The following is an 8,713-nucleotide window of genomic DNA, read 5'->3' on the forward strand; positions in this document are numbered from 1 at the left end:
CTACAGTAATGTCCACCAAAACACTAGTCTGTAAAAACACTACATTTTGTAATTATGGTAAATAATACAGTATTTAATTAGCATATTCCATCCCCATTCCCCTCCCCCATATACATAAGTGAGAAACCTACATGCCAAGTATAGACCATATATTGTGTTCCCTACAGGTTATAGAAACGAGCAGAAGCTATGTTAAGAGCTAAACTATCTGTTTAGACCCCAGTCCTACCTACCTACAGGTTATAAACAATTGTCTCTTTTAGTATTTCTCCAGTAGGTTTCCTCAATGAGAAAGCCTCCACTTCTATGTCAAAGATAATAAAACAAAAACATTATAGTAAATACTACAGTAATGTCCGCAAAAGTATACTACAGTTAGCAAAAACACTACTGTAAATGCTACAGTGTACTACAATCCGCAAAAACACTACATTAATTACTATAATATATACACTACAGTTTTCTTTTAGTACAGTATTTATACTGTAGTTAACTGTAAATACTATAGTATACTACAGTAAAGTCAGCTAAAATACTACACTGAATACTATAGTATTTATACCATAGTATTTATTCATGTGCGCTGTTCCAGATAAATCTCATCCACTGGAGTTCTGTGTTACTCACAAAGCAAAACCACTCTATCCTGAGTCCTTTTAAGTCCTTTCTCTGCCTCTTTCCCCCCTCATCCCCCTTTACCTCCCTCCCTTCATCCCTGTGTGCCATCACATACACAATTGGAGATCTGGGTCAACCCTGTCTGTTCTCCCGCTGTGACGGAAGAGGGGAAAGAACGAAAGAAGGGGAAATAAAAATTAAAATTGAGGGAAGGAAAAGGAAAGGAGAGAAGGGTGAAGTGAATCAAAAGGACATTGAGGTGACATCTGGTTGTGCTTCCAGGACGACAAAAACAACAACAACTCAAAGTAGCAGCAGGGACAAAGATGGCTGCCATGATTTGACCTTTGACCTGGGCGACTTGTAAACAATCACGACACACAGCAGGTTTTTCCCCTCCTTCTTCGGCATGGGGTTGAGGGAAGAAACAATGTTTTTTTTCGTTCTTGCCAGCTCTTTCTCTCTCTGGCCTCAAGGCCTACTCTCCTCCCTCCCCCCTCCTTCCCCCACTCTCTTTCTCTCTCACGCCAAGCTTCCTGCTTTCCTGTCAGGCATATATCAGGCCAGTCAGCTGTGAAGGGTCTGACGCACCTCAGGGCTATTCAGTGGGGCCGGCGCAACGCAATTCATTTAAAAAAAGAGCGATTGAAATAAGCCCTGGCACAGGAGTTGCTGAGTAAGCAGGGGCTGTCTGAGTCTCATCGTTCTGTAAACCACCCTCACTCACTACACACACACTGCTACACACATGAATTCACACACACAAACAAGCACATACACATACAGACATACACGTACACTCACACACACTCACCCTGTGGCTAGCCTGGGTCCCCACCCCCATTCTCTCTCTATTGTCCTCAGCACATGGTGTTGATTTAGTGCTATTTTGGGGGGCTGCCATTCATACACTAGTGTGTGTGTGTGTGTTTTTCCTTTTCTATTTTCTATTCAATGTTTTGAGAGATAACAAAGGTAGGGAGGTTTGTGTTGGGTCACAACTGATGTCACAAGCCTGCATTGTGGGGGTTGGGGGTTTTCTGCCTTTTATCAAAAGGGAAGTGTGTGTGTGTGTGTGTGTGTGTGTGTGTGTGTGTGTGTGTGTGTGTGTGTGTGTGTGTGTGTGTGTGTGTGTGTGTGTGTGTGTGTGTGTGTGTGTGTGTGTGTGTGTGTGCGTGTGCGTGTGCGTGTGCGTGTGAGTTTGATTGCCAGAAATTAACCATGACTGACAGTTGAGTTGATGCAATTAGGGTCATGCGGGTCCATTTCATGCCAAGCCATGGTACATGACATCTATGACTACCCTTTTATACTGTGTAACATGGGCCTCAAAAGGTCACAAACCATCAACAACCCACACTGTATATAAGCCCTCCTTAGAGAGAGTATGACTGCCCATATTGTTAAAAAAATTATCATTGATTGGGTGCCCTTTTTTTTCTTCCTCCTGTGAATGAAAAAATATATATATATTACATTTACATATTTTCCTCTTCCCTTTTTCCTAGAAAAAGGAGCTAGCTGCTGATTCAGGTCAAAAGGCAGAACCTTCACACACACACACACACAACAGACCACTAAACCCATTACAATTTCACAGCGCTCGAAAAGGGGAGGTCTATGCTCTGAGAGGAAACATCTAAACTCTCACCCACACAGTGGCACTGAAATATCAAAGTGAAGCTCACAACAGGAGCAATATTCTGCAATGCCTTTAGTCTATAAAAAGGAAGTCAGCTTTGCCTTTCTTGATGGAAAAATCAGGCTAGCTATACGAGTAGCCCTATTCAACTCGTTGCATCATTTCCCATCTCTAGCTGGGGGGCAGCATATGCTAGCAGAGTTGCTAATCTTGCAGAGATGCTGCCAACTGGGGACCTAGCCAAGTGCCTATGGACACTTCTAGTGGAGTGGAAATGCTGCAGAACTCTCATAACCCAAAATGCAGTATCAGGCCTTGCATTGTGTCTTGCTGACTGTCATTACATGAAGCTACTCATCAGTGCTTCAATCAAGCTTGCAAACCTAACTGGTAACTGTTCTGCAGCCGAATGATGATGCTGCTCAAGTGTAGAACCTGGAGTTGGATCAGTACATCTTTATCTCCTGAGTTTGGAGTTCTACCTTGTTTCATTTTTTTGGGGGGGGGGGGGCATTAGATAGACTTAGGGCCTTTGCATATACACTGGATGCACAAAACCCCTCACATGCTTACACACACACCTCTTTAAGGTTAGGCTACATCATTTCCTAGATAATGTAGGGTTGTCAAGGAAATGGTGAGGCATTGTTGTCGTGTACATTATATGTTTGTGTATTTTTTCACCGTGTATCCAAAGTTGGGAATATAGCAATCAGAAATCAGAAATAGAAATCAGTGTTGGGAAGACCGAAGGCCTTGGAGGGCAGCGGAAGAGCAGAGACGGCCTCTTTTCTCCTGCCTTTTCCTGGAATTGTTCCCCATTGTTAAAAATGCAGAGAGCTCGGACAGAACAATCGAGCAGAAAAACAGCTGGCTACCTGCTGTCAAGATGGCAGTAGGCGGAAATCCACCAATAAAAACTTGGCTTTGTTTCAACTGTGGTCTCCAGTAGGCTATTCAGCCTTAAGGGCCTCGTCATATTGGCTTTTTTCAGCCATGAATTCATCTGCTATGCTAAGCACAGAAAATAATTCCAAAACAAAAGGTATTTTCCGCACCAAAGTCATGTTCAAATTCATCTGTTTTCCAGGTTAGGTGTATGTGTATACGAAAATTATAGCAGAAATCGATAGACAATCCAAGGTCTTTAGCAAATCTTTCAAAGTGACAACAACCAGTTAGATAACTCTATCGATTGCATTGTTAACCATTGTGAAATGTCCTACTGAGCGTGTTAGATATTTCACTCGGACCATCTAGGCCACACCATAGTATTTCTGTTTACACATCGTAAATACCTTGTCTCGTTGAGATAAAGTCTTGGCCCTTGGACTAGTGGGCTTATAGCATCAATGGGGCAATGTAACTTCGGAAGGCATGTGACCGGTGCACAGCGCCCTTGAACTCGACATTGCCCAATTGCCCATTGTGACACTCCAAAAGTTCACAGGTGGCAATAATTGGTGTTTAACTCACGTCAGATACGACCTCTAACTATGAAATTAGTCAGGACCTACTAAAGAGTACCACACACAAGGGGCTGTGAACTTTGACTGGTCACTTTGTACAGGGTAGTTGTGCAGGGTAACTCACCAAGGATAACCTTTTTGGTCTAATGTTTATTCCGTACATTCATTGGACTAGTGCAACCTAGCTACATGTTTACAGGTTTGTTTTTTACATGGCACTTCAGAATAGTTTATTTTTAGGGGTTCACAGCGAATGTCTTTGATAACTCTTTTATTGACATGGTCAAATAACTCAAGCATAACTTTTTTCTAATTTGGCACACAGTAACTAGAGGCCATGAGTAAATTGGTCAAAAAGAATGGCACCGATTAGCCTATAGGTGGCACTGTTATAAGCAGTCTCACTTAGACCCTCATATCCGCCGCCCTGTTTGACCTAAAGACTTGAACTTTGTATGTAGGTGTCTTTCCTCATGCTGAACACATTTGCCTCAAGGACCCATGAGTTCCATCAGGATAGATTTTTTAGAGTGCTTGCTTTGTTATTCAACTGATCTTGTGTCCTTTCTGTCATCCTGTGAACCCCGTTTATTGCTGCTCGCAGCTATATTTTGAAAATATATTTTTTAAGTATTTTGTATGTTCATTGGATAGATAGAGATAAATGTGAGATGTAGAAGGGTGCTGAAAGAGCAGTGAGACGGATTCAAACCCATGCTGGCAGTGGTACATTGTACATGTGCTCCAGAGGCTGCGGCTTAGACTGCTAGACAACCCCAGGCCAGGAATAGTTTCTATGTGTGTGTAGCACATCTTTTTCTGAGTAAGTCCCCGTTCTTGGAATCATCTATGACCTTTAGACTTGTGTCTATCATTATGTTCTTACTACCTGTAACCTCTAATAGTTTACTTTTGCACCTAACATTGGGTTAATGGCTAACTTTGATAGAGTGAGGTGAACATGGTTTGATGGATCAGTAACTCCCTTATCCAGCACATTGGGCAATCTTGTGACACAGAAACAGTCGCGGTGGGGCGTTACCCATGACTACTGATTTTGGCATGAAGGTGAAAACAGTGCTTTGTGGTGATGTAATCCAACCTGGGAGTTGGGTGAGCCAATCAGAGTGCAGTTTATTTGACAACACCTTATCGTACGTGTCACTGAGGTTGCCGCAAAAAGGTGACAGACCAAACAATCCGGAAAATGATGAACTCGTCAGGCTTAAGTACACGTCAACTTCAGAAATTCGTTTTAATTGTCTTTTTTATCAATGCAAAAAATATGAAAAGAAAGTAGCAATTTCTTTTCCACCTGGAAAAGTCTTAAAAAACAATATGACTACACTGCTTCTTGTTTCTAGGAATAAAAACCTCATTGCTTACTTAGTTAACTATTGATAGACAATTACTCGAGCATGTGTATTTATGTATAACACCTCAACATTATCTATGTATTTTATGTTTAACACCTCAACATTATAATGTGTCCTTGAAATTCACTCAGTGTCTTGCAAAAGGTCACTATTCCCAATATATTGGTCACTATTCCCAATATATTGAAAAATAATTAAAACATAATATATAAAGGTATATACTGTAAACGTGTGAGTGGGAGGATTACTGTACTGGATTACTGTATATCAATCGACCATTTCTCCGCCTGCCTTGAAAATGATTCATCTCTGTTTGACCTCCAAAGAATGACAGATTCATGTTTGGACTTGGCTCCCCATCCTTTCTAACATAGGAGCAGGTTGGCTTGGCACAAATAGGAATTGGCAGGGAGCTGAAGCCACTCAAAACTCTCTCTCTCACACATAGACACACAGACACACATGCACAGGCTTCCCGCCAAGTTGTTCTCCAATAGTCCGACTGAAAATGAAGGAAAGCTGTGTGTGTGTGTGAGTGTCGAACCACAAGGTCATCCAGTCCAGCCCAGCCCCTCGTACCCACACAAATGGCTTTACACCCCGCTTCGGTCTCTCAGGGTCGCCTGAGATGTGATTCCTTTCCAAATTAATTTCCAAAATGGCTGCCCCGGGCGAAGAGAGGATAAGCCGACCTCTCGCTGTGACTGCCTTGCCAAGTCTAGCCGAGTGCAATCGGCTTTGCAGTCAGGAGGAGTGTTACTCATAGGCTTACTTGCTGAACTCTTACTTGTTGTGAAACTCAAGGCCTTTCTGTAATGATATCATGCAATTTACATAATACAAAACAATCATGTAGATGATTTTGTGTATTTGTCAGTGCAGCATGGTCTTTGATCAGTGCAGGATTTGACGTTATCGGTCCTGTTGGCCGAACGGCCTTCGCTTTTCATCAAAATGTGCCTCACTCATGTGTAAACGAGTAGTAAAAAAAAACACGCCACTGCGGTCGGTCCATGCTCCGAGTCCCGGTAGCTTCCACCCCCCTGGCTTTACCGCCTGTACACCCCCCCCCCCCCCCCCCCCCCCCCCCTCCCCGAATGCTGACCTGCAAAAGTGCTAACCCTCTCCCTCTTGTCTGTCTTTCTTTCCGCCCACACTAAAACATGCACAAGCGAGCGGCACTGCAATTAAAGCTGAGTGTGAGTCATGGGTTGCACAATAACGCTGCGCCACGTAATCATATAACACCGGTTTATCTGTCTTGCCAAGGGCACCTAGTGTACTCTGCCCCGCCGCCCAGGGCTGTGTTGTGCTCTGTTGTCACAGAAAGAGATGAAAAACGATACAGAGCTAGAGAGAAACCAGAACAATTAAGAGGAAGAAAAGGGAGAGAGAAATGGCTTTGGTGGGTGTGAGAGAGGGAGAATGGAGTTAGAGAGGTGTAGAGACAGAGAGGGGGAGAGGAGGGGTGTCGACAGGTGGGTTGTGGCTGGGGAGACAGCCCAACAGATTGGCTAAAGCCACTGATGTTCTCTAGCCCACTCAGCTCGTCTTAGCTCAGAGAATACAGTCTGCCAAGTGCCCTGCCTCACCTCTGGGACACGACATACTAACACACACACTACTCACACACATTCAAGGCTTACACACACAAACACACAACTCATACACACGCTCACATAAGCCTTGAATGAGTGTGTAAGGCTTACATTAGTTGTTTATTAGTGTGTGTAAGTTGTGTGTTAGTGTAGATGAGTTGTGTGTCAGTGTGTGAGCTGTTTGTTAGTGTGTGTCATTCAAGGCAGTCGCGGTGGGGCGTTACGTCTGCAGGTTATGGCACAGAGCTTTTAGATGTACTACATACATTCTAGCCCAAAGCGGTTAATGCTGTAGCTGAACCTAAATGCTATAGAATAGACTATAGGAATGGCCTATTATTAAGCACTTTGCAGAGAACAGTTTGCACTGACACTCTCCAGCCTTGCTATAGTCTAGACCCGAGGCTATGAACCAATAGGAAATTAATTGGGACTGATGCATTGTTGCTAAGCGACACTGTCACACTATGAAATGTTTGTTTGGAGATCAATGCGCTCGTTGGTCCGAATCTCAGCTTGAGCAGCACAGACGTAAATCCAACATTTGTGTTAACTCTGCATTGCTGTTATAGGGAGATATGTGTACTTACAAATCGTATATTTGCACAAATCTCAAGCAAGTATTCGGCCCTCGTGGCTATAAAAAGGGTTGTATTCTCTATGAAAAACCAGAAGCAAACAGACCCAAACGGTGAAGGACTTGCTACGGTGTTCACTAATGAATACAACCCCGGACAATTACCAATTGTATCTATGACCTCTTCAGGACAAGTCAGGACACAGGGGGTGTCGAAAGGTTTAGGCAGTGGCTCAAAATAGGGAAGGAAAGTGGAATGGGAACAATGCTATAAAACAGATTACAGGAGGAGGAGCGAACATAAAACAACACAGGTATAAAGTTCATATGTAAATTATCCAGAGAGAGTGAGAAAGAGAGGCCAAGGCAGCAGCTACTCTTCCTGGGATCCGGCAAAATTAAGGCAGTTATACAATTTTAAAAACATTACAATACATTCATTACAGAATTCACAACACACTAAGTGTGTGCCCTCAGGCCCATACTCCACTACCACATATCTACAACACAAAATCCATGTGTACGTCTGTGTATAGTGCGTATATTATCATGTGTGTGTATGCATGTGTCTGTGCCCATGTTTGTGTTACTTCTCTGTCCCCGCTGTGCCATAAGGTGTTTTTTTACCTGATTTTTAAATCTTATTCTACTGCTTGCATCAGTTACCTGGTGTGGAATAGAGTTCCATGTAATCATGGCTCTATGTAGTACTGTGCGCCTCCCATAGTCTGTTCTGGACTTGGGGACTGTGAAGAGACCTCTGGTGGCATGTCTTGTAGGGTTTGCACGGGTGTCCGAGCTGTGTGCTAGCATTTTAAACAGACTGCTCGGTACCTTCAGCTTGTCAACACCTCTTACAAAAACAAGTAATATGGAAGTCAATCTCTCTTCCACTTTGAGCCATGAGAGATTGACATGCATGTCATTAATGTTAGCTCTCTGTGTACTTTTAAGGGCTAGCCGTGCTGCCCTGTTCTGAGCCAACTGCAATTTTCCCAAGTCCCTCTTTGTGGCACCTGACCACACGACTGAACAGTGCGACAAAACTAGGGCCTGCAGGACCTGCCTTGTTGATAGTGTTGTTAAGAAGGCAGAGCAGCACTTTATTATGGACAGACTTCTCCCCATCTTAGCTACTGTTGAATCAATATGTTTTGACCATGACAGTTTACACTCCAGGGTTACTTCAAGCAGTTTAGCCACCTCAACGTGCTCAATTTCCACATTATTCATTATGAGATGTAGTTGAGGTTTAGGGTTGAGTGAATGAATGAATGATTTGTCCCAAATAAAAATATTTTAGTTTTGGAAATATTTAGGACTAACTTATTCCTTGCTACCCATTCTGAAACCAACTGCAGCTCTTTGTTAAGTGTTGCAGTCATTTCAGTTGCTGTAGTAGCTGGCGTGTATAGTGTTGAGTCATCCGCATA

At 43.2% G+C, this 8,713-nt stretch overlaps 1 non-coding gene across 1 annotated transcript; it reads left to right on the forward strand.

The window, feature by feature from the left end:
- The first annotated feature begins 245 nt into the window (after positions 1-245).
- LOC120028358 lies at positions 246-300 on the forward strand. Its single transcript, XR_005473436.1, has one exon. It is a non-coding gene; the product is annotated as a U7 small nuclear RNA (small nuclear RNA).
- The last annotated feature ends 8,413 nt before the right edge of the window (positions 301-8,713 follow it).

Source organism: Salvelinus namaycush, chromosome 2 (genome assembly GCF_016432855.1).
Source record: "Salvelinus namaycush isolate Seneca chromosome 2, SaNama_1.0, whole genome shotgun sequence".
Taxonomy (NCBI): Eukaryota; Metazoa; Chordata; class Actinopteri; order Salmoniformes; family Salmonidae; genus Salvelinus; species Salvelinus namaycush.